This window comes from Pteropus vampyrus, unplaced genomic scaffold, assembly GCF_000151845.1.
Source record: "Pteropus vampyrus isolate Shadow unplaced genomic scaffold, Pvam_2.0 Scaffold19, whole genome shotgun sequence".
Lineage (NCBI taxonomy): Eukaryota > Metazoa > Chordata > Mammalia > Chiroptera > Pteropodidae > Pteropus > Pteropus vampyrus.
In genome coordinates, this window is record NW_011888800.1 from 158,784 (window position 1) to 186,355 (window position 27,572).

Genomic DNA, 27,572 nt, shown 5'->3' on the forward strand with positions numbered 1-27,572 from the left:
AGATTTTTAGCTTCCTGAACCAGCTTGTGTCAGCGGCTTGGAAGTTTTCATTGGATTTACGGGAAGAGGTGATGGAAGAGAGAGATGAATAAATTGGAGAGGTCATAACATTTTTTGAACTACAAAGTAGCGAAGTTTGAGAAAAACCGTACTGCTTTATATATTTAGTTTTATATTCTTTGTATATTAGTTATATGTTCTAACTAGTATAGATATGTCTGGTAATGAAAATTTAAGATTCTCATTATTAAAGACTCTTAAAATGATATTCTACCCAAATTTGAAAACCATAGCTTCAACTGCTGACTTGTGAAAACAATTTTCTGGTGTCAGGAAATACTGTTCCTCCTAACCTAAAGGGTGCAGGAAACTAGAATGATTTTAGTTCCTTATTTCTGTTTGTGTTTTTTTATGTCCGGAGACAAGGTAGATTGGGTAAAGTTTATAGTCCTAGAATGCACATATCCTTGACTAATAATTTTTTTAATAGAGGTATTATAGATTGGTTCCTAGACTTGACTATTTTCAACTTGACAAACTTTACACTGTGTACCGCAGTGTTAAAATTATATTATGGAATAAAAAATAATTACTTTTTCTCCAAATTAATTCTAAATTGTAGTTTTAGTTTTTATTTATCACACTATTTAGGTTGTAAAAATGCCAGGTAAAAACTATAATATTGTGTTAATTTTTTTTTTTTTTTGCTGTAATTGTCATTAGGTAATTTATAATTAAGTGTTGTTAGAGTTGTAACATATATGTTATGGAATTGTATTTGAGTACTATTTTAAAAAGTGGACTTATATCCATAATGTGTTAGCCTTGCAAAACAGGATCCTTGTCCAAGCTGCTCTCCTACCTATAAGCATTCTTTACAGTACAGAGTGGTATCATTTTACACTATAAGGGTAAAACTGGAGATATGTCTAGGTGAAATCTGGTTTTTGGGTCGGTACAGAAATTAAAGCTTGACTCTCTATCTAACACATTCCTTCATGTTTTAATACTCTCCTGTAACAGATGAAAGGGAAATTAAGTGTCCAGCGGTTAGTCACACATTCCCTTATATTCTTGGGAAACTAATTTCCTACTTTCCCAATGACGTACTTTTTATATCTTTTTTAAAAATTCTCATGATGACTGTCATGTGATATATTTTCCCCACCATTAGAGGGTACTGGTTAGAAATATAATTATTTCACCTTTAGCTTCATAATATGCACATGCCCTTTTCACACATAGATCTTCAAAGGATGCTGTTGTAAAAATCAAGGACATACTGTTAATCTACATTTGTTTGTGGGCTGAAGTTAGTATAGGGAAACAACTACTTCTTTTGCTACAATTGCTCTATCCTTAAGCTCAAAGTGTATTTGAGAATTGTTTGCTGTTTTACTAAGAATTCTGTGATTTTTTTTGACCCTTTTTACATCTTTCTGTGGTTGTGATGTTGGTATGATTCTCAGTCTTTTCCCCACAATTCCCATGTTTCCCACATTTCTTCTTGAAGGGAAGCTTACCCCCTAAAGTTTCTTTTCTCGGTATATATGCCTTTTACTTACATAACATTGCACAACATTGGTGATGATGCATGAAGTTTAAAATACTTATTTCTGTGTTTTAATTTTATTTCTATTGGCCTTTTGAGTAGGTAATTATCTTTCTGCTATCAAAGTATTTATAGTTCTCCTTTCATTGTGTCAGGGTTCCATTAGAATTTATGGGACTGTCCACTAAGTAAATAAAATCAAGAATCTTAGCACTGTACTTGCTTAGGCATGAAGAATGTCTTAAAGATACAGAAGGAACTGTTGAGAGTGGATATCTGGAGAGTTTTGAAAATAGGGTGGAGAGTTGGAATTTTCCCTTATCTAAATAATTCAGAAAGGCATTACAGTTTTTTATATTGAGAGTGTATCACTTTCATAATAAAAATTTTTTTAAGAGGCATGGCACGTTAGGGAACCTCAGATGATGAAGAATCAAATTCTGGTCAAACACCATTTTAATAAAGAAGGAAACAGGCTTACTAAGATGTTTGTTTTGTAGATCACAGAATGGGAAAACCAAGACTGCAGCACAGGCCTCCTGACTTCAATCCAGTGCTTTTCCATATATCATTTTGCCTTTGCTCTGATGGGTAATTTTTATATTTGCCTCATGACCACTTGGTTATCTTAAATGATTGTTAAAATAATACCAAAAAAAAGAGCAGGGAACATGTTTTTATATCGTATACAGCCTCAAATACATTTTAACTTACATTTCAATAAATAAATGTTCCCTGAGGCTCTGATATGTGTGAGTCACTCTGGTGAGAATTATAGGAAACATGAGGTTTCTGCCTTTGGAGAGCTCATGGCATAGTAGTTAAAATGATGAGAACACTATCCATTCCTTCACCAAACATTTACTGAGCACTTATGGGTCAGGTCCTGTTCTAGGTTAAGGATGCAGGACTGATAAAAGAATACAGTAACTGTTCTAAGAAAAGTTATGAGCTAATAGAGAAAGGAAACAGATTTTAATATAAATTATAATGCCACATGATAAATGCAGCAATAGAAATATACAGCAAAATACAAAAAAAAAGAAAAATATAGCAAATTTTTAAAAAATACAGTAGAAAAACACAGCAAAGGAGAATGATGAACTGAGGTAAAATGGAGACTCTAAGAGATGAGAGGACTTGATGAGGTAAAATGGTTGTGAAAAATGTAGGAGGATTAAAGACTGTGGTCAGTCAAACGGAGTTAATTGTTTCAGAGGAGGGCCGGTTCCAGTGTTAACATGATACAGCACGCAGTTTGGGAGTGGGTTTCTGAAGTGGAGTAAAAGTAAAAGCCAATTGAGTCAAGGAGTTCTAAGGATACCAACTTTGAGGCTGGCCATTATCAAGTTTTAATGGAGGAGTATTAGGTGGTAGAGATGCAAAAATAATTTAGCTAAGTCCCTCCTTCAAGGAGTCACCTTCTCTGAAACTTTTTCTGATTCAACCCTATACCCAAAGAGAGTAGATTAATTTTTTATGTACCTATATCCTTTATATAGGCTATTACTAAAGCAGCACCTACTTCACTTAATTTTGTTATTTTGTTTACATACTATTTTTCTGAATTAGGCTGCAAGCTTCTTGAAGACAGGGACACAAAGTTGTCTTTGTATTCTCAGCACCTGGAATAATGATGACACATATCCTGTATTCAATAAATACATGTTGAGCTGAAAATCTTCCAGAATAAAAAAGGGACAGAAATATAAACAAAAATTAAAAACATACTGGGATAAAAGCATATAAAATGTACCTGCTAGAGCAGTGATGCTTCATCTGGCTGCATATTGGAATGATCTAGAAACCTTTTTAGAAAATACCTCTGCCCCATTTCCAGGGATTCTGATTTAATTGCATCAGTAGTTTTTTGTTTTTTGTTTTTAAATTTTATTATTAGTTTCAAGTATACATTACATTGGTTAGACATTTATATAGTTTATGAAACGACCCCCCTAATTGCTCCTTCTGTCTTCTGGCTGTCCACCTAGCCGTTACATTAATGCTTACTGTATTCCTTATGTTGTGCTCCCCATCCTTGTGATCATCTATCGACTATTAATTTGTATTTCTTTAACCATTAACCCCTTTTTCCCAACTCCCTAACCCCTCTTCCCACTGGCCATCACCAGATTGTCTTCTGTATTTGTGTCTGTTTTTGATTAGTTTGTTCTTTTTGTTCCTTAGATTCCACATATAAGTCAAATCATATGGTATTTATCTTTCTATGTCTGACATTTCACTCAGCGTAATAACCTCTAGGTCTGTCCATGTCATTGCAAATGGTAGGATTTCATTTTTTTAATGGCTGAATAGTAGTCCGTTGCATGTATGAACCATAACTTCTTTATCCAATCATCTGTTAAGTGGCATTTAGGTTGCTTACATATCTTAGCTGTTGTAAATTGTGCTGCCATGAACATAGGAGTGCATAGAGCTTTACAAATTATTGTTTTGGTTTTCTTTGGATAAATACTTAGAAGTGCAATTGCTGGGTCAAAAGGTATATCCATTTTTAATTTTTTGAGAAACCTCCAGACTGTTTTCCATAGTGGCTGTACCAATTTGCAATCCCACCAACAATGTATGAGGGTTCCCTTTTCTCCGCATCCTCACCAACACTTGTTGTTCTTTGATTTACTGATGATTGCCATTCTGACAGGTGTGAGGTAATGTCATATGGTGGATTTAACTTGCATTTCTCTGATGATTAGCAACCTTGAGCATCTCTCATGTGTCTATTGGCCATCTGTATTTTCTCTTTGGAGAAATATCTATTCAGGTCTTCTGCCCATTTTTTAATTGTATTATTCTTTTGTTGTTGTTGAATTGTATGAGTCCTTTATATATTTTGGATATTAACCTCTTATCAGAGTATCATAAGCAAATATCTTCTCTCATTCAGTCAGTTGTCTTTTGGGGGTTTTTTTTGTTTGCAAAAAGTTTTTAGTGTGATGTAGTCCCATTTGTTTATTTTTCTTTTGTTTCCCTTGCCTGAGGAGATAGGTCCGAAAATAAATTACTAGTAGCAATACCAGAGATTCCTGCCTGTGTTTTCTTCTAGAAGTTTTATGGTTTTGGGTCTTACATTTAAGTCTTTAATCCATTTTGATTTCTTCTTGTATACGGTGTAAGAAGGTGGTCCAGTTTCCCTTTTTTGCATGTATCTGTCCAATATTCCCAGCACCATTTATTGAAGAGACCTTCTTTATCCCATTGTATATTCTTGCCTTCTTTGTCATATATTAAGTGAGTGTATAGGTATGGATTTATTTCCAGGTTCTCTATTCTGTTCCACTGATCAATGTATCTGTTTTCATGCCAGTACCATGCTATTTTGATTACTGTAGCCTTGTAGTATTGTTTGATATCAGGTAGTGTGATACCTCCAACTTTGTTCTTCTTTCTCAAGATTACTGTGGCTATTTGGGGTCTTTTATGATTCCATATAAATTTTAGGATTATTTTTTCTAGCTCTCTGAAAAATGCCATCGGCATTTTGATAGGGATTGCACTGACTCTATAGGTTGCTTTGGGTAGTATGGCCATTTTATTTATTTATTTATTTATTTATTTATTTATTTAGACATTATTTTTATTTTTTTAACATTTTATTTTTTTGTCCCCCTCGCACTCACTAACCACTAATCCATTGTCCATGTCCATGAGTCCCTGTTTGTCCTTTTCCTTTTCCTAAAAGTTTATGTCCCACATATAAGTGATAGCACGTTATTTTCAACTTTTTATGTCTGGCTTATTTCGCTTAGCATGATTATCTCGAGGTCCATCAAGGTTGTCACAAATGGCAGTATTTCATCTCTTCTTATGGCTGAGTAATACTCCAATGTATATATGTACCACAGCTTCTTTAGCCAATCATCTATCCTAGGACACTTCGGTTGCTTCCATGTCCTGGCCACTGTGAATAGTGCTGCTATGATTATCAGTGTGAAAATATCTTTTTGGATATAGGTTTTCAAGTATTTGGGGTAAATACCCAGTAGAAGGACTGCTGGATCATATGGTAGATCAATTCTTAGTTTTTTGGGGAACCTCCATACTGTTTTCCATAGTGGTTGTACCAGTTTGCAGTCCCACCAGCAGTGTATGAGGGTTCCTATTTCTCCACATCCTCTCCAACATTTGTTATTACTTGTCCTGTTGATTATAGCTATCCTAACAGGTGTGAGATTGTACCTCATTGTGGTTTTGATTTGCATTTCCCTAATAGATAGTGATGTTGGTCATTTTTTCATATATTTGTTGGCCATTTGTATGTCCTCTAGGGAGAAGTTACTGTTCAGGTCCTCTGTCCATTTATTGATTGGATCGTTGGTTTTTTTATTGTTATTGAGTCTTCTGAGTTCTTTGTATATTTTGGATATTAGGTCCTCATCGGAGGTGTTGCTTGCAAATATATTTTCCGAGTATGGCCATTTTAATGATGTTGATTCTTCCTACCCATGAGCACAGTATATGCTTCTATTTATTTGTATCCTTTTCAATTTCATTCTTCAATGACTTATAATTTTCTGAAAACAGGTGTTTTACCCTCTTGGTTAATTTGATTCCCAGGTATTGTTTTCAATGTAATTGTAAATGGAATTATTATCTTAATTTCTCTTTCTAAAAGTTCATCATTGGTGTTTAAAAATGATGCCAATGACTTCTGAATGTTAATTTGTATCCTGCTACTTTACCGAATTCATTGATCAGTTCTAACAGGTTTTTGGTGGAATCTTTAGGGTTCTTTATATATGGTATCATATCATATCCAATTTGGATACCTTTTATTTCTCTTTCTTGTCTTATTGCTTTGGCTAAGACTTCCAATACAATGTTGAACAGGAGTGGTGAAAGTGGGCATCCTTGTCTTGTTCCTGATCTTCAGGAAAATGCTTTTGTATGATGTTAGCTGTAAGTTTGTGATATATGGCCTTTATTTTGTTGAGGTATGTTCCCTCTATTCCCACTTTGCTGAGAGTTTTTATCATAAACGGATGCTGGATTTTGACGAATGCTTTTTCTGCATCTGTCAATAGGATCATATGATTTTTATCTTTCAATTTGTTAATGTGGTGTGTCACATTAATTGATTTGCAGATATTGTACCAACCTTGCATCCCAGGAATAAATCCAACTTGATCATGGTGTATGATATTTTTAATGTATTGCTGAATTCGGTTTGCTAATATTGTGTTAAGGATTTCTGCATCAGTGTTTATAAGATATTGTCCTATAGTTTTCTTTTTTTTGTAATGTCTTTGGTTTGGAACCAAGATAATGGTGGCCGATAAAAGGAGTTAGGGAGCCTTCTCTCTTCTTACATTTTTTGGAATAGTTTGGAAAGAATAGGTGTTAATGCATCGGTAGATTTTTGGGGTTTTTTTTTTCAATTTTTATTTTATTAGTTTCAAGTATACAGTACATAGGTTAGACATTTATAAAGTTTATAAAATGATTCCTCTAATTGCTTTCTCTCCTCTGGCTCTCCACCTAGCCATACATTAATGCTAACTGCATTCCCTATGTCATGCTCCCCATCCCCGTGACCATCTATCAACTACTAATTTGTACTCCTTTAACACTTCACCCCATTCTCTCAGCCCCCTAACCTCTCCCCTTTGGCAGTCACCAGATCATCCTCTATATTTACGAGTCTGTTTTTGATTAATTTGTTCTTTTTGTTCCTTAGATTCCACTTATAAGTGATATCATATGATATCAGTAGTTTTTAAAAGCTCTTCAGCTTATTCTTATATAAAGTCAGAGTTGAAGACCATAGCTCAAAAGGGAAAAGTGATTAAGGCTACATGCATGGGAAGAACTTTCCCACCTGAGCCAGACTTTGGAGGATGAGCAGAAGTTCACTAAGTGGATAAGGCACAATAGGCTTTTCTTTAAATATCAGTGAGTCTTATAGAATGTTAATCTGCACTTGGAACCATCACATTACACATGGACATTTAGCCTACTCAGCTGATCTATCAATTCTATGTATTGTTGGTAGGTCTCATCAGTAGTCTCATGCTAGGGTTCAATCAGAACAATATTTGACTAAGAAACTTGAAAAGCTTTTATTTCACCATAAGAACATGTTTCAAAGTACCACGTACTTTTTTAATACTTTTCAAAAAAACTTTTTGCCCCAAACTAAAATAAGCGAATTACATTGTATTGGTAATCACAGGTGACTATTACCCTTCTTTAAATATACCTTTCATATTACATGGTTATCAAGTACTATCCATTTCACTTCGGCACTCTAATAGTGAGCCAAAACATTGTATAAGGTAATAAGATGGATAGTTTTATAAAAGTATATCGATTTGGTACCTTCTTAGCTCACCTGATAGCATCCTCTGATAGATTTTTTTTAGGGGGTTTTTAGTAACACCTGTCTGAAACATTTTGGTTTTAAACCATAGCTCTTTTCCCCTCTTCTCCATACTCCATAGCCAATGATTAAACTTTATAATATGCTATTTTATACCACAAGAAGCAATCAGCCAAATCCAGAATAAGGGAAATTTTATTGATTAACTAGACTCTTCAACAAATAAATGGCCTAGAGTGGAGTGGAGGAGGAGTGATGGAAAGGGAGGGAAAGCTGTTACAGATAAAAAGCATATCAACCAAATGCAATGTGTGAACTTCGTTAAGATCCTAATATGAACAAAACAATTGTAAAAAGACACTGAAGTAATCAGGGAAATGTGATCATGTACTTAGTATTAAATGATACTAAGGAATTATGAATTTTCTTAGGTATATTTATAACTGTGGTAATGTAAAGCCCTTATCTATGGAGTTTCATGTTAACGTATTTACAGAAGAAACACACTCCCTTACACAAAAAAGTTGAGAGATAGACAAAACGAGATTGGCAAACATTTATAATTTGTTGAATTGGGGTAAAAGGTACATGAAGATTCATTTTACTGTTCTCTATACTTTTATGTTTATTTGAAAATTTAATTAAAAATTTTTAAAAGTTGAACTGCAATCAAGGTGCTTTAATAGGAAGGACTTTCTTTTATAGAGTGTTGTAGAATGCTCTAGATAATTTCATTAAATATCAGTGATTGGTAAAGTGATTGCTTCATTTTTTATCTTTAGTGGTCTCTTCTGTGTCCTCACTAATTCTTTCCACCAGAGGCCTTATTCTTTTCCTATCAGTTGCATGTTTCTTGATTCCAGATTCTCATAAGCTTTGCTTTAATATTACCTGTATCAGAATGGAAAAGAAGGAAGAAGACACTCTTAAAGACCTGGGAAACTCATAAAAATCATGAGTTCTCATTTTAAGGCTGTTAGAATAAGGGGAATGTTTCTAATGCTGACTTTAAGGCAGTTTGTAATGACCTATGAGGACGATACTATGCTGCAAACTTTTGGATAGAGGACTCTTTTTCCCTTCTGCCAAATAAAATATTTGTGGACTAGCAAGGCACTCTTTCCAGACTTCACTGGAAAAGGGCAAACTGGACTTCAGCCCCCAGCTCCCTGCCCTTTTGGCCTGACACAGTCTGCACAGCTGCACTTGGTGGGCTTGTTGACTCGCGATAATTCAAATTATATGTGTTTAAGTTCTTGATGATGTTTCTTAACAGGAGGTATGAAAGTGTGGAGACCTATATTGTATGAATTATGAAAGCATTTTATTTTGTGAATGTGTAAAACAATCTATTATTTTAATAAAATGTTATAAATAAATGAGAAAACAATAAGATGTTATTCCCATTAACACCCTGTGATTAGTGCTTTGGTGTATTTTGTAGAAACCCAGCAATTAAATGTGAAGATATGATCACAGAACTGCAGAACATACAGCATACACACATAACACACACGATACCTTGCTTTAACTACAGAAGTTCGATAGTTGATTAATAGAAAATATTACCATATTTGCTCAGTTCTAAGGTGTATATTTATCATATTTTCAACATTTCTGATATTCAGATGCATTTTACTTTTGAAGAATTTTAAGCTACTGTTAAACCATTAGTGGAATTTACAGTTAAAATTTCAGAATCAAGTCAATATTGTAAATAAGTCAATCTGAGAGGCTATGCAAAATCTGAAATTTTGAAGTTAACTGGATGTCTTAACTGAAAAAAATGTAAGAGATGAAGCTATTTTTTCCTCCTAAAACTGAAGTTTTTATAGTTGAAAAGCACAGAAATAGAAAACAAAAGCTACATTAAATAATAAGGAAATAACAAGTATGTTTAGGTCTTAATCCTAATTTTAGTGTTTTTCTTTTTAAAATTTCCTGTTATTTTAGCTCAACTGGGTTTCAGTCTCCAGTTTCCTTGCTAAATTAATCAGTGGCAACTTCTGCTTTGTGTTTCTATTACTGCTTTGCTAAGCCTTATTACATTTCTCACAGCTTTGAGAAATTCATGCAAGATATTCAGTTGATAGCATTCACCTTTTTACAGTAGGAACCATTTGGTAGGTAGCCTCAATTTTCAGCAAACTGGCACCTAAATTACCTCCATTTTAGCAGACAAGTCTGCTTTTACTTTGGGATAAGGCTATTCATTTTTCATACTGCTAGTTTAAAAAAAGAAAACACTAGTAAGTTAAAAATTCTCATATACATATTTACATTTTCAGTCGGAGGAGCTGTGAGAAATTAAATCCACCAGAAATTCATCTTTATTTTAATTTGAGAGCATTAGCATTTAATATTTAAGTTTTTTTTAATATCCAGAAATAATGCTTATTTTCACAGCTGACTAATTTACTCCCTAGACTGCATGTAAAAAATTATGTTTTGTTGATTTATTTATTTCTGGTTTAGCAGTGTGCTAATTTCCAATTAAAACTTTAAGAAATAATAGGAAATAGAAAACATTCTTCCTTATTAAATGAAGTTAATTCTTTCCTTTCCTGAAAAATCACCAGTTTTGATATTTTTTCATTTAAAAAAAGTCATTTTCTTCTGAGGAAAAATAGGATTTCTTATCCAGGAGAAAACTAAAGCTGATGTGGTTAAGTACGCTGCCCAAGGTCATGCAAGTAATAAATTGAAGAACAGTGAATTGAACCAAATGTGGTTCTAGTACCAGTGTTCTTGTCATAACATTTTCTTACTAACAGTGGTTGGCTCTGTTGAAACATTTATTAAGTTGAAATTATATAGTAGAGTAGAGGAAGCATGAAAGAAATGAAATTTTTATCTTCTGTATACTTGCCTGGCATTGGGGGCATGAAAGGAAATAGTGTGGGGGGGTGGGAGCGGGAGGTAATAAAGCGATGTTTCCTGAATAACTTAAGGTTTTGTGTTCCTAAAAGGAAATCCAGCCTAACAATGTATATATCACTGTGTTATACACAAATGATCTGCAGATAACCAGGGCAGTGCAGTAGCGCTGAATTACCTAAACAGTTATTGATTTAGTTACATTAGTCCGTCTTAATGAATATTCATGTTTCAACCCAACTGCCATCTCACTCAGTACATCTATTTTTTAAATAGAGTTTTGTTGCAAGACAGGAAGTAATAACTTATAAAAACAATTTTTCTATGTGAAAATTTACCAGGAAATTTTGTTTTGAGTTGCATTTTCATTTTCCTTTTTAAAAAATTTGTCCTCAGTTTTGACATGTTGCTTAATATCAATTTTATTTTCTATACACTGTAGTCTTGATTAGAAGCCCAACTAGCAAGTATTTCTTAATAAAAGAATGAAAATTTCATACATCAGAAATGAAATAGCTGCCATTATACTTTGGTTGGTGATTCTATCATACCTTGGCTGTAACGATATTAGACTAATGAAAGAGATGGACAGCCTTATGTAGAGAGTAGCAATATTGTGAAAAAAGTTAACAGTGGAAGCTGAGGCCTCTGAGTAAGGCTTTTGATGATGCCTCCTTTAGTATTTGGGTCAGCAGCCAAAATGGCTGACATAGCTATCAAATTAAAGTAGCCAGCCATCAACTATCCTACTACATTATTCTAGTCTGTAAGGAGATATATTCAGAAATTGAGAGTTTTTAGAAATTTGCATAACAGTTTGATAGAGCAGTTTTATGTCCGATGAATCTAATAAAATTGGAACTTGTCTTTTTTGTATATATTTTTCATTTTTATAGTAATTCACTTTTACTACTTTTTTACAAAACTTTTCGTCCACAATGAATTGGAAATTTAAAGAAAAGTAGTCCTTTACTAGAGATAAGTTGCAAAGCACTGTTCTAAAACTGGTTCACAGCCTTTCTTTCATATGTTTGCCTAACCTTCTGCCCAGATACCACATTCCAGGGGTAGTGTTGCCCTACCAGTGGCCCTTTGAAGCATGAGTATCTGACTGGGGTAGGGGAGGAGATTAGTCTTTCATGCAAGTCTCAAATTTTCCTCAAGAATTGCGGCTTCAGCAGGTATGATCTCTTTCCTCTCCATATAACTCCATATCTGAAGTTACAATTCACATATTTTAAAGAAATTTCTTTTTCCTCTTAAAACACATCTCTCTCGATAGGATGAATTATTACAGATTTATTGGTATAATGATTTATAGAATAAAGAGTATGAAAGATTTAAAACTGAGGACAAAACTTAATTAACCTTTGTATCTCAAAGTTCTTAAATTTACTTTGATTAAGAAAATTATTTTGCTCAGGAAAATTAAAGTATAACGTAGATAGTTTTCTACTTATATTTAGTTGCTGGCCAGTGGTTGTGATGATTCAGTAAGATGTCTGCCCTAAATATTTTGATATTATAACTTATTACATTAGAAGCAACTGCTTGGAAGTAGATTCCACTTTCTTTACTATTTCTTGTAAAGACATTTCTAATAAAGCAAATACTGTAAACACAAAATTATTAATTGGTTATACTTTTAACTTTAATGTGACTAGATCTCAATAGTAGATAAAGCACTCTGAACGGTATCTTCAACCTACAGGAGTTCAGGAGAGCTTCATAAGATTTGAATCTGTTTCCAAATCAGAATCCATTGTTCTTTGCTCAGCACTGTCATTGAACTTGTGTGTGTGTGTGTGTGTGTGTGTGTGTGTGTGTGTGTGTGTGCACGTGCACTTAAGGTGCTTACATAAAACCTTGTTTTGTGATGTGTGTGAGAGAAAGATTGAGAGAGAATTCTTTGAAAAGGTATAGACAGATAAAATGAATTAAGTCTACAGTGTGTGTACTCATGAAATCTAGTCTGTTCTATTTTATGTCTTTCCAGCTTTTTAATAGCATCCTGGTGCCTTTGATCAAGCTTTAATTTCATTTTTTATTTTAAAAAAAGAATGTTACTAAACATTTTACTAAAACCTCAATGTCATGTCTACAGGAGCCTCAAGAATGAACATAATGATATTTCGGTAAAATTCACGTATTCAAAATGTATGTGGCTATTTAATTTCAGGGATTTTGCTTATTACTACTCACTTATAGAAGTTTTCTTGCATCACAGATCCATTTTTAGCATGAATTACTAGATTCTTTTTCAGAATCATTTGAGCAGTGAGATTGTGTTCTCAATTATTTGCATAGCTTTTGCACAATGCAGTTCTCAGAGGAAATACATAAATGATTTGTCCTAAAATTGTGTGATTTTTCATGATATAACAATGTATTACAGTCTGTTAGAGAATCCTTATGTTGAAAATGACTTTCCATTGACTTTCTCTTCATTGTTCCAATCTTTCTCTAAATCTAACTTGCCTTTATTTAATAGATGGGTTGAATAAAACAAAACATTAGCTATCGTGGCTTGTTAGCTGTGATTAAAAATAAGTAATTCGGTACTATGGCACGGTAAATTTCACTTTCAAAGTATTACCCAAAGTAGACCCATTCTTCTAAAGAATGGGATGCTTTTTTTTTAAAAGCAGACATAATATAGTCACAGTGTTTTACTGAAACTAGTAAAATAAGTATATATATAATATGTGTAATATTTGGCCTAATGTATAATGGTGTAATCCCATTATAAAAGCCTTTTTGCCTTATCCTGGCCTTTATCTTACTACTTAACAATACTATAGATTTTTTTTTAATGTAAAAATTTCAAAACTGAAGACTCTTGTTTCAAACAACATTCAGCACTCTAAAATCAAACTATTGGATAAGCATTTATGCAACTGCCTAAAGTTTATATGACCCATTGTGGGTCAAATTCCAAAGATCTTTAGATTTCAGTGAACTCAAGTTCATTGTGTTTTTTTCCAACATTTTATTAAGAAAATTTTCAAACATACAGAAAAGTTGAAAGAATTGTGTGGCGAGTACCTAATATCCTTATCTTCCAGATGCAGTAATTAACATTTTGCTGCATTTGTTTTATCACATATTTATCACTTCCATTAATCTATTTTTGAAGTATTTCAAAGTGGCCGACATCAGTGTGCTTCACCTCTAAACACTTCAGTATACATATAATTAATGTGTAGTGTATAATTTATAATACATAACGTTTTTGAGATTCATCCATATTGAATCTGTAAGTTCATTCTAGTTTATTGTTGAGTCTGTTGCATGACTATTACACAACAGTTTCCTTATCCTATTGACAGATACCTGAGTTGTTTTCTGTTGGGCTCTTATGAATAAAGCTGTTATAAACATTCTTGTTCAAACTTTTTTATGAAATTATGTTTTTATTTCTCTTGAGTAAATACCTAGGAGAGGAATTGCTTGATGAAAGGGTAGATGTATGTTTAAATTTATTAAAAACAGCCAGACCTTTTTCCAAAGTGGTTGGACCATTTTACACTCCCACCATCCTTGCCAACAGTTTTGTGTTGTAATGTGCAGTGACCAATAAAGTTGAGCACTTTTTCAAATGTTTATTAGCCATTTGTATAACTTCCTTTGTGAATTGTCTGTTTAAATCTTTTGCCCATTTTGTATTGAGTTGTCTTTTAATCATTGAAGTGTGGAGGATTTCTGTATATTCTAGGTACAAGTCCTTTGTCAAGTATTTGTTTTGTGAATATTTTCTCCAAGTCTGTTACTTGCCTATTCATTTTCATAATGGTGTAAGTTCGTTGTATTTTTTAACATTTTGCTATGAAAAGTTTCAAATATACAGTAAGTTTAAAGGCTTTATAGTAAATACCCCTATACCCACCACCCAGAGTCTGCCATTAACATTTTATTATACTTATCCTGTCACATATCCACCTTATTTATGCATTTCAAGGTAAATTGCAGGCATTAGTTCACTTCCAAATACTTCAAATACTTCAAAATACATATTAATTAGAATTCAGTACACTTGTGTGCAGATTTTCTTCTTTTGAGGTAACTTTTCATTACAATGAAATACACACATTTTAAGTGAACATTGGCAGAGATTTGACCAATTCATATACCTGTGGAACTCTAGACTCTATCAAGATGTAGGATATTACCATCACTCGGAAGTTCTCCATGTCCCATCCCAGTTAATCTTCACCTTCATCTCCCCAGAGGCAGCCATTACCCTGTTTTATTTTTGTACCATAGATTAGTTTTACCTGTTCTAAAGCTTTATCAGCACATTCATATATTATGTACTCTTTCGTTTAAAGCTTCTTTCACTTAGCATAGTGTTTTTGAGAGTCATCCATTGCATGTATCACTGGTTCATTTTTTATAGCTGAAATGGTAATTCTTTCTATGAATATATCATTGTTTATGCATTGGAGGTAGAAGAGGTAGGTACACTTGGGTCGTTTCTAGTTTTTTGGCTATTAGTAATAAACTACTATGAACATTCTTGTACAAGTCATTTTGTGGAACTATGTTTTCATTTTGGGGGTGAATACCTAGGAGTGCAGTTCTTGGATTACAGGGGAAAGTACCGGACCCTTTCTCAAACTGGGTGGACCAGTTTATACCCCAGTAACAAATAGTGTTTGAAAGTTCATTTTGTTCCACATTCTCACCAAATTTGGTGATGTCGGTCTTATCAATTTTAGTCATCATGGTGGATGCATAATGGTGCTTCACTGTAGTAGTTTATTATACTTTAAATAGCTATTTCTTACATCCCACCGTCTCTAGCTAGTCTCTCTTCATACACAGCACCCTCACACCTCAGCTTTACCACTCTACCCCCAGCTTTTTATGTCCTGCTTTAACTTTGTCTCCAATTTTTTTTATGCCCCTGCACTTTTATCTACAGTCCACTCTAGGAGAGAACTGTTTTAAAATTGCTGACCACTGTGGTACCAAAGCATCAAGTTGTAAATAAATTACCTCTATTGTAGATTAACAGGAATTTATTACCTTCCTACTTGTTTAGTTTGGGGAATTCTTTTGAGGAGAGAAGTAGCAGAATAACATTTGTACATAGGCTTATATGTATAAACTATGCACAGATTTAAACACATCATTTTTTCTGTCCATCAACTATAGAAGATTAGTTTTAATTCAAGTCTTTATAAGATAAATATGAAAGGCAAGATCCTATTGGAAATATCCAATGGAACTGAAAGAATTTGGTACCAGACTATAATATTGAAATCTTTGACCATAAAACTTCTTCTATGCTGCCTATCAACAAGGGTATCAGAAGTTTTTAAATTGGGCTTCACCATTTACAAATTGTGTTACTTTGGGCTAATTCTTTAGCTTGATTAATGACATCGTAATGAAAAGTTTCTAGTGAAGAGCACAAAGTAGGTCTTTAACAACTATTGGTTTAGCGGTACATATTTGAATAAATGAGGATTAGAAACCATAATTCCTTTGTTAAATTTAAGGGCAGTCTTACTTGTCAGGTGTTACTAACAAAACCCTTGTGTTACATCATCAACATGGAAATTAAACAGGGCTCAATTACTAAACTCTCTCCTCTCAGTGGAGAGATAGGGCCTCATATTCTATGTAAAGTCATCAACCGAGAACTTGATACAGTTATCTGATAAAATATACCAAGAGTTAAGTATATTAAGCGTGTGCTGAAGGAACTGTGCACCTCTTAATCCGGGCAGTGGGTGGGGAGGAGGGTTCTTGGATATATTTTCATTAAAACATGTTTAACTCTAATACCAAAAATTCTGAATTCTTCCCTTTAAAAATATTTTATACTCTTTTAGACAAACTTGGACTTTTGGTAAAGTTAACGTCTCTTCTTGGATATCTTTATATACACTATAGTGTCTAGAACTATGCCTCATATAAAATATGTAGATGTTCATTAAATACTTGATGGATGTTCTCAGAAAGATAAGAAAAAACTTCTGTTGATTTATATGACTGTTTTCCATATGTTTTGAAATAAAGCAACAGCAGAAGCTTACAGGATAGTTTGTATTTTGTTTGCTAAACTGATTTAGTGCCAGTCTTTAAAGAGAAAAGTTTATAAAATGAACTGTTCCCTGATCTTTCTGGTGTGTGAGATATGAGGACAAAGGTTGAGACCATGACTCTGCCTAGGGATGGAAATAACTTAAGGAAACAAGAAGGTGAGTACACAGTAGGCTGCAGTTGATGAATTCTTCATACTCTCCTGCTTTTGGCAGCTCTGGGAAAGTAGCCTAAACAGCTCTTGGTTTTCTTGAGCTTAATAATCATAAGCAAGGGGTGTGGTGCTAATCCTTTTAAATGAATGATAAACACTGTGGAAGGCGTGTCTTCCAGTGTTCCACTCCCTTGGGTTGCAGGTCACGTGAGCTGAAAATACTTCCCGATTCCCAGCTGTTGGTCTCATGTAGTTAGTGATCAGAGTCTGAAAGAGGCACAGCAAGGAGGGGATAGGCAGTCAAAGTAGGCTGGAAGGAAGTTTACAGAAACAGCACAGGATTTCTATAACAATGCCACACTTTACCGTGACTAAGGTAGAAGACACAGAGGAAGGGGCAGCAGCTTTGGTCTCCCAAGAGGAGACCAGCTTAGCAGAAATAAAAGCCCGGATTCAGCATTCAGATGAACCAGGTAAGTTCTCAACTTAGGAGCTTTTGGAAACTATAGAGTTTTTCTTGAAAGAAATGGTAGCTAAAATATTCAAAATACCTCCTTCAGGATGGAGAAAAAAAGTATTGTGGTTAAAGTGTTTTTCAGTCAATTGTTTCACTCCCTTGTATATCTGATAACTTCTCTATTTTCACATTCTGGTTTGTTTTTCCCCACAATGAGTTCTGTGTTCCTTACCTACAGGTGAAATTGAATCAGTGGCAATGTATGAAGAGAGTTTTCAAGTAAAAAGAAAAGCAAAGTAAAAGTCAATTTATGTGGAATTTAGAATCACCTTTTGCTCAAACAGTTTAAATTATATCTAGAAAAGTACATAAATAGGGACCATGGTTCAGTAATTTTTTGTGCTATGGACTTTGCACTTGTGACTTCTCAAGTTACTCAGTATTTTGCCTCAGTTTACCAGTTAAACAGTAATTTAATAGTGAATGGTCTAAGACGTCTTTCTTTAATGAGAGAACAAAAGTACAATAGATCATTATGGTCACTAACAGCATCAGGTTTAATAAATTTAATGACTGTGATTACCCCTATTATTTTCTTTTTATGGTAACAGTTACACTTCCTGGGGGAACTGTGGTTTTGAATTTTTAAACATGCTGTAAAACTCTTAGTTAATATTATGGTATTAAATATAATCATAGTTTGAAGCCCTTAAATTTTAAGTCTGTAAGTTTCATAAATTGTCAAAAGTTTCTCTAGAGTGTTAATAAAAGCTAAGGAAATAATCTCTCAGATTCCTTTTAATTCTGTGATTCTGACTTTTCCCTATAGCAAGTAACATCACAATTCCTTGTAAACAGCTGTGTTTACTTTCTGTCTTACCAGACCTTCATGAATTTTTAAGAATCTCTAAAGATAAGGACTATCAAAAACAAATTTCCTTCTAGTGAGAGAATTTACTAGGAGAAGATAAGAAAGAAGGTTTTATGAAAACTCTTTGTGAGGTTATTTTCATTTTGCTGAATAGTCAGAGTGATAAGAAGTTGAAAGTAAGTTTAACCTACTTTGAACTTGAACCTGATTTTCCACAACTTTAACACAAAGAAGTTAAGTTCGTTTTCAGGATTGTGTGTATTTGAAGTTGCTTATGTTTGCTGTCCTTAGATTTTAATCCTCTTTGCCTTTTGTCTTTGCTATCATCTTCTTTAACTTCACAAAATACAAACAAGTGAGGTCTATCTGTATCTCCTTTCATTTTTCGTTTTTTATTTCCTTCACCACCTCTGTTTTATTATTTTATCTTTACTGTTTCCATAATGTTTGAGGAAATTTGCTTTATTCAGATTAGAACATGTTGAAATCATTTAATCTATTAGGAACCACACAGAAAAGCCATAAAATTTTTTTATAGCAACCAACTTTGTAATAAGAGACATTACTAGGCTTAATTTTCTTCCATAGTAATTGTTTTGGACAAAGAAGACATGACAGGTAGAATCTAACTCAAATTTAATAGGCTTTTTATTTTGGCATTTTCCATAACAGCCCAGAAAGTGCCCACTTGAATGAACTGTTGTTTGGTAAGTAAACAGTTGATGGGGATTTATTACCTAAATTGTATTTATCTTTATTGAAAGGTTAAATTAGAGAGGAAGGACGTGGGAAATGTATATGGGAAAAAAACAAAACCTGAAAGGTTTTTTGTTTGTTTGTTTGTTTTTTAACTTAGGAGTAGAATGTTCTTAAAGATAGATGGTGTTTTTGGAATGGTTGCTTGAAATGCAACTTGTCTTCTGAGTTAAAAAATCCTAGATTGTAGTTTTGTTGCAAGCACTTCTAATACTAGCCAGTTATATAACCAGTTGCCTTTTTCATTGAGTGTTTTTCCATCTATAAAAAAAATACAGAGAGAAAAATATGTACTGCCATATAAATTGAACATATTTAGAAAGCAGATCATCCTTTAATAGATTTTAAAATTTGGGTTTTTTTGAGGCTTATTTGAATTATATGGGTAATTTGAGATAAAATAGATATATGAATATAGATATAAAGTAATTTTAAAAAGAAGTACATTAATCCCTGCCATGCTAGCAGCTAGAATGCCAGTCTAGTGGAACCCTGATTAATTATGGTTTCAAAGGGAAAAGCAGAAACTCAGGCTTTCTTGACTGTTTTCCTCCTCTCAGTCTAGTTTCATTGCCTGATCCTATGTTTTCTCAACAACCTGTCTACAGAATTAGCATGTACCATACTCTGTATGGTAAACAATCACCTGTTTACTTCCCTCTCCCACAACAGATTGACTCTATAGGCTCCTTGAGGGTAGAAACCTTGTGGGATCATTTTTGTATCTCCAGATCCAGATTAATTGCACATAATAGGCAACTCAGTGAATAGATTTGTTCTCTGCCTTTTTTAACTCACCAAACATATGTTCAGTGCAGATATCATGCTAAGTGTTGTACTTTTTTTTCCTAAGGCTACAAAGGCATAGGAAGTATAAGTTCCCCACCAAAGGCAGCAGAATGGCTTTGGAGCCAGGGACTGGGCTTTGAATCCCAGTCCTACTGTAGGAGTAGTGATGATTTGTATTGTTGTTTGAGTGACTTTGGGCAAGTTATTTAACTTCTCTAAGCCTTACTTATTGATAAAACAAAGATAATAGTAGTTACTTTACAGGGTGGTTGTGAATTACATGGGGAAATAAATATAAAGCACTTAACATGTGTGACATGGCACTCAAAAATAAGAGCAACCTTTTACTTATTACATTGTGATTAGTAGATTAATAAGAACAAAAACAAACCACTATGGATAACATGATGGAGAGAGTAATAACATTGCCTGGAGAGAACTCTGGGCAGGTATCTCAGAGGATAGGACACAACTGATTTTTGAAAGGAGGTCTAGAGAAGGAGATTACAAGTAATAGGAACAATTAAGAAGATATGAGAGGAAGAACATGTGGGAAACACAAGTTTAAGGGAGTTAGCACATTGAGATTGCGGTAAAAGAGCTCAAAGATGAGGCTGCTTAATGAAGTGCTAATCAGTTTCATCCTTTCCCTACTCTGTGGGGCTGGTATGTGTTATTGCCTTTTTAGAGATAAAGAAACAGGCTGTTGACGAGTAGCTTGCCTCCAGCTACCCAGTGAGCAGTGGCAGAGCCAGGGTTTAGACTTCTGAATTTTATGTGATGCCAAGTCCTAGCTTTTTAAGAATAAGAGAAAATTATATCTTAGTATGCCTGGGCCACAGTCCTTTGATGTAAGTATTAAGAAATTTGTGATTTTCCAATAAGAACAATACAATAGATTTTTACTGTTTATTGCATTTATTTAAGCAGGTATAAATGTGATATTCATTCATTTATTTAAATATTTATTGAATTTAAGTATTTTCTATGAATGTTCTAACTCTTCTCCCTCACTCCTCAGATCTTCTTATAGTGTCTGTGGATTAGGCAGATTTTGACTGCTGGATTTACTTTCACTTGATACAGGTAGCAGATTGGAGGATTTCTCCTTCCTTTGAAATAGAGTTCTAAGGAAATTTTCAGAAACAGACTGATAATAGAAAATAAAGGAACCTATATTGGTAATGAACAACATCTCCAAATACTAACTCTCAAGTAATATGAATGGTATGAGAAATTTTGTGTTAAATGGAGTTTAAATTTTATTAAGGACCCACATGATGTTAGACTGTTAACTAAACATTAGTTCTGCTTGTTAACCATGGAAGCTTACCTTCTAAAGAAGGTGACATGACTACCTTCTTTTATTGACTAACATTAAAATAAGTTGAAATAGACAACTAAAGACCTTTGTATTGATGAAAAAATCTTTCCTATAATGAAGATTTAAAAGCTTTATTTGGGGTGGTGGTCCTTTTACTATCCACATGGGGTTTTTACCAACTCAACTAAGAGAAATTCAGATTTGTATGTTTTAAAATCTCAGGGTCAGAAGTTTACCTGGTGAGCAGTGGCAGAGCCAGGGTTCAAACTTCTGAATTTTATGTGATGCCAAAGTTGTCATCACATAAAATTATCTTAATGAGGAATGTTTTTCTGCCTCCCTCCCCATTCTTAATATTCCATCATTGTCAGAAAGCCTGACATCACCTAGGAATATTATAAGCCAATAAACTTTAAAGAATCTAGCATTTCTTGGTTTTGCCAGGTTCAAAGAGGAAACAATTTTATTCAAAAATGTCATAGACATAGTAATAATCGTCGAGCACCTACTATGTGCCAGACTATACTAACAAATACTGGCTCATTTAATCCTCACAACTAGGACAGGTACCCATTTTCACCATTTTAGAAATTAGGAATGTGAGGCAGCAAGAAATTAGGTTATCTAAGTGGTAGGTGTGGAATTCAGAGTAAGGTCTCTAACTCTAAAAACCTTTTTTCTTTTCACTACACAACGCTCTCTCTCTACTTTAAACACACATAATTAGTTATGTTTTCTGAACTAGGCTTCTCTGTTTTCTCAGTAATTACTAATTCTTCATACATTCTATATCTTTTGTCTGTGGATTTCTCAAAATTAATTGAAAGTTACTTGCTGTTTTCATCTTTTCATGTGTTGGATTGCCTTTTTGTTTGGTGTACATTATTTCCTCACATAGATTATTTTTCCAAATGATGCTAAAAATTGATAAATCTGAACAAGCAAGGAACCTGGCTTAGTCAGACAATCCTTTAGTAACCTTCCACTACTCCAATTTCTAAGGAGACACACACTTACCAGATAGGAATAGGAGGCTTAAAGACTAAGAGTTTAACCCATTACCTGTTTGCCCTGAGACTACTTGCCAGCAGCACTTGCAGCCATAGCATTTACCCTGAGATAGCTCATGGATTACAGTTCTAAACCTGCCCCCAGAGTTCGCCATGAAATATCTTGCTTTTATTATTATTTTCGCATCGCTCTAGTATATTGGTAGTCTTTGGAAACAAATGACATTCGGTTGGTAGCATCGTTTTTAGTAGTGGTATTTCCATTAACAAAATACAGTAATTCTTGATCGTGGAAACTATCAAATCCTAGAAAACGTGGCATTCCTATGCATGTTAAATTAATGCTGGCAGCAAGCTGCACTTTTTTTTTCTAAAAGAGAAAAGGGTTAAATGGTGGAAGGAGATGGAACTGAAAGTGAAAGAACTGAATTTCAGTATAACTTAAGAATAAATATACTACTGAAGTTGTAAAAGCTATGTTTATTTTAGTGCATTAGAAAAAATTGTAATATTTCATTTTAAGGATCTTATTACTAAGAATGAAGCTATGTAAAAACACAAGTGTGTTTAGAGAAAAATACTAATATAGGTAGAACATAGATATGATAAAGATCAAATATTCTGCATAAATAACATTAACGATTTTGATCCATTCCAAACTTTTATATAGTGAATTAGATCTCATTTTCTTTCCTATGTGCTCTTTCCACTGCAACATATAACTTTTTTTGTGATAAGAGATTTCAATGGTTGTATTAGAAATCGTGAATTTATAGTAAGAGTACTTTTCAAAAGCTGTCTACATCTTTCCCCCACTACATTGCCTTTGTTCATATATTTTCTTCATTTGGACTCTCTTCTCTTCTGCTTTCCCTGTCTACCATAAAAAAATTACACAAACCCACATCACCTCAAGACCAGGCTCATATTCATTTTCTCCAAGATGACTTGCCTAATTCTCTACCCCAGCTTTCATTATTCCATCAATCAGTATCCATCAGCACTCAAATATACTTTTCAGTATGCCCTAAATTTGCAATGGCTTTATAATTAGAATTGTATTTCTTCAGCAGTATCTCTTCAACTGTAAATTATATGAGTGTGAGGGATAGTGTTTTAAGAGTTTTTTGAAAATTATACATATTTTTTATTATGGAAAATTTCAAACACAAAAGGTCAGTGACTTGCTGTTCACATCTTTTACATTTTCTTTATTTTTAGATGTTCTTTATATTTAAGGATATCAGCCTTATGTAGTTTAAGTTGCAAATATTTTTCCCAGTCAATATATCTTTTAAAGTTTTATTGAGGTATAATTGACATAAAATAAACCACACATATTTAAAGTGTACAGTTTGATGAGTTTTGAAATGTGTATACATCCCTGAAACCATTATCATAATCAAAATAAACATTTTCATCACTCCGAAAGTCACCTTGTACCCTTTTATAACACATTCACCTAATTACCTGGTCCCCAGGCAACCACTGATCTACTTTCTGTCACTAATACATTAGTTCACATTCCCTAGAATTTTATATGAATGGAATCATACAGTATGTACTCTTCTTTTGCCGACTGCTTTTACACACCAATTATTTTGAGATTTATCCGTTTAGTCAATATCCTTTAAATCTGCCTGACATTAAAATCTTCATATTTAGAGTTTAACATTTAGGGCAGTAATTAATAATGGTACAAACCACAGAAGTTTGCACCTCACAGAGGCTTTTAAAATTTTGACTTATTTGCTGAGATTTGAATGTTTTTAGGATTAGTTTGTAAACAGGATTTATTTTTCAGAGAAGGTCTAGGAAAATGAAATTGTACTATTTCTCTGTTCATAATTCCAGCCTCTGTCTGCCTCCCTTGAGTCAAATGACCCCTGGATCCAATGAACAGTTAGGTGCAAGTGAAGCGTGGGCTCCGTGGGAGCTCTGTCAGGGAGAACTGGCCCAGTTCTGGCCCATAGGGGCTGGACAAGAGTCTTGGGGGTGAATAAAAGAATGGCACATCCAGGAAAGAGCTTGGCTTGGTAGAAATCCATGGACTCCTGAGGAGAAGGAGAACGAGAGAGAGAGCCAGGAGACTGATGTCTCCTTATCCCTGAGGCTAGGAGATGTAAGGAGACCTGAGAGTGGGGAGGCTTCCTCCTGGTCCTCCACAGGGCTGGTGACTTGCCTGCTGCACTGCCCGCCTACGGGGTTAGAGACTGCTTTGTCTTTTATTCTCTTGAGACTGCTAGCTCTTGTGGTTCTTCAATAACAAAATCTAAGCCCCTCTGAGGTAACAAAGAAAAAATATCTGGGGAAGCGAGGCAACCAGAGAGAAAAATAACTTAGAATAAACAATGTAGTAGACTAGCTAAATAGAAATGCCAGAGGAGTCAATAGCTTGAATATGAAAATAGTAAATAATAGGAGCATTTAAGGAGGTTGAAGTAGAAAAAAGACTTCATTGTCTACAGCCATGCTACCCTGAACAAGCCCGATCCCATCTGATCTCGGAAGCTAAGCAGGGTCAGACCTGGTTAGTACTTGGATGGGAGACCACCTAGGAAGACCAGGTGCTGTAGGTGTAAAAAAATAAAATAAGGGATTGTAAGCTGGCAAGGTCCTTGCAATCTGTAAGGTCAACCAAGGGTTGCCTCGCCTAAAAAAATAAAATAAAATAAAATAAAAAGACTTTATTGAACAAAAATATGAATAGGGATTTGAGATTCTAGTCCCTCAGTGCCATCAGTTCCACCTCATCCAACATTGAATTGTCCCCCTTCCACACTTCAGTGGCCTCTGCTGCAAGAGATGGGCTTGCATAGCCTATATAAGACTCATATGACTGGTCCTGGTTCTTGTTCCACTCAAGCTTCTGCTGCTGTTGTCTTAACTACCTTTTCTTTAAACCAAGATGGATCAGAGGGAAGATTGCTGAATAAATTCCCATAAATTTCTTTAAGACTTGCTTACAGTGTTCTCTACTCCCATAGGCATGTTTGGCATTGCATTTTCACTACTTTCTACCTTAACTTTCTCATCCTTTTAATGACTAGATTTGTTGGGAGAAGTTTGGCATGACAGCATGGCAGTCCTATAGTTCTTTCAATGATTTTTTTTTTTCTGTTTCTTTCTGTGGTTATACTGTCTTCTGTTCTCTAGTATTTCCAGGGCTTGATCTCAGCTCCACTCTCTTTACATCGACTTTAGGAAAGTTTATCTTTTTATCTCTATGTTTTGATGATAACTTTAAAGTCATTTATTTCCATCGTTAACCTTTTATTGCAACTACTCCTGAATTTCTTTCTGTGTCTTTTTCTTTGAAATCACTCCACATCAGTCAATTAACAAACACGTATTGAACGCTTTATAGAATGTATAAAGCTCAATGTTACAAAAAATTGTTATTGTCACAGCAACATTAAAGTTCTTGCCCCCAAAGCACTTATAATGGGCAGGTAGGACCCTCGTCCCACAACATTCAACCCCACATTGACTCACTGGGCCTCCTCTCATTCTCTTGTTTTCCTCCTCTCATTCTTAATTTTGGCAACTGTGTTGCTGGGTGGTGGGAGGGCAGTGAGGGGATATTTCACAGCTGTGAAAATTGGTACCACCACAGATTCACCATTTCCAATCTCAACTGCACTGTTAACATTTCAGCATTTCTTCTTTGTGATCCTAGTTAGCTTCCTTTATCTAAGTTTCTCATGAGACTTAAAATGATCATTAAGCCCCCAGTCCTCTATTCCCTTATATTCAGCCTTTGACTGAACTTCTACTTCACAGAGTAAACTATGTTTCCAAAACACCTTTTCCCAAATTTTTACCAGCATCTGTATTGACACTGATTCTTTACCTCCTTCCTTTATTATTCAGTATGCATCTGTACACCTGTACTCTAGAGCCTGTCTTACCACTCTCCTGTGTTTTCTACTACTTTACTGACTCCTTCTCAGTGTATTAAAATCCCCACCCTATCTCTCTCTTTTCCTCTGTTTTCACCAATTGTTGCTCATTTAATCTCCTAAACATTTCTCAAATCTGTCCCCTTCTCCCCATCTTCATTGTTACTGCATTAGTTCAGGATAGTCCTTTGTCTCTTCTCTAGGCTCCAGAAGCCATCCATTACAGTAACCACCAGAGGAATTTTTCTCACACATGAATCTCATCCTTTTACTGCCTCATATAAAACCCTGTAATGATTCTTCGTTGCCCAAAGAATAAAGTCTATACTGCTTAGTAGGCTGTACTTGTAGCTTCATGATCTAGAACATCCCACTCTAACAGCCTCCTTGTCTATCACTCTTTCATACATACTGCACACCAGGTGTAACATGTTCTTGAATGTCTCTATTTCCATATATTTTTTCCATCTTCCTGATATGTTCTTTCCTTTCTTTACCAAGCAAACACTTGCTCTTCCTTTAAGACTGAGCTCAAACATCACTTCTTCCTTAGTGACTTCTCCATTACATTTTCCAGAAGATATAATATAATGTGCACACTCTCATAGTTTTGTTTATATTTCTAATATAGAACTGTAATCACCCTGACGTAATTACTTGTCTTAGCCATATGTGTACTATAAGCCCCTTACACGGATTATTCATCTTTGTGTATCCCCCAATGCTCTGGCATGTAGTTTGACACCTATATGTGCTTAGTGAATATTTGTTGAAATAATAAGTTGATTAAAAGTAATACAAGGCAACATATACCCAATAGTTCAAAGGAAGATTAAACCTGTTAGAAAATTAAACCTCAGGTAGGCCCAAGGAAAGAAGCACTTGAGTTTGGACTTTGAAAGATGTAGTCAGGTAAGTGGAGAAGAAAGAGAAGGAAATTTTCATTAAAAAATTGATATACACAAAGATATATGGGTCTAGAATCAAGGCTCACAAAGCATCCCAGAGAATGTGAAGCAGAGAGTTCATGACTAAGAATAGCAAATGGTAAGGTTAGAAAGGAGTAAACTAGTGTTAGATTATAAAGGGGTTCGAAAGCCAGGATGAGGTTTTTGGAGTTCATCCTGTAAGCCAAGGGGTCAAAAAAAAGTAAACCAGGATCTATTTATAAGTGTTTAAGCCATTAGCCTCTGATACCATTACCACGCCCAGTCTGAGAATTCACTGTAGGAAGGGAGGCAGAGCCTGCAAAGGCACCCCTTCCCTGTCCTTGGAGGACTCGAATTAGTTAGTACCTCACACATGATGTTAGGATATAAATAAACAAGAAGTGAGAACTATTTTTTCACAAAATGGTTGAGGACTCCTGGCACGTGGAGACCTTTGAATGTGTTTTTTAAGCAATGAAGCAATCTGATAAAAGCAGATTTTAGGACTACTAATATGGCAGGATTGTTTGAAGATGAGAAAATTGGTGGAAGGGAGAATAATT

General features: G+C 34.4%; 1 protein-coding gene and 1 non-coding gene across 4 annotated transcripts in view; both read left to right on the plus strand.

The window, feature by feature from the left end:
• Window positions 1–27,572, plus strand: part of SLC12A6 (solute carrier family 12 member 6) — a 78,293-nt gene that overhangs the window by 2,314 nt on the left and 48,407 nt on the right. The gene's annotated exons all lie outside the window — the stretch shown is intronic.
• LOC111736442 lies at window positions 24,639–24,757 on the plus strand. The gene has a single exon (XR_002779183.1). It is a non-coding gene; the product is annotated as a 5S ribosomal RNA (ribosomal RNA).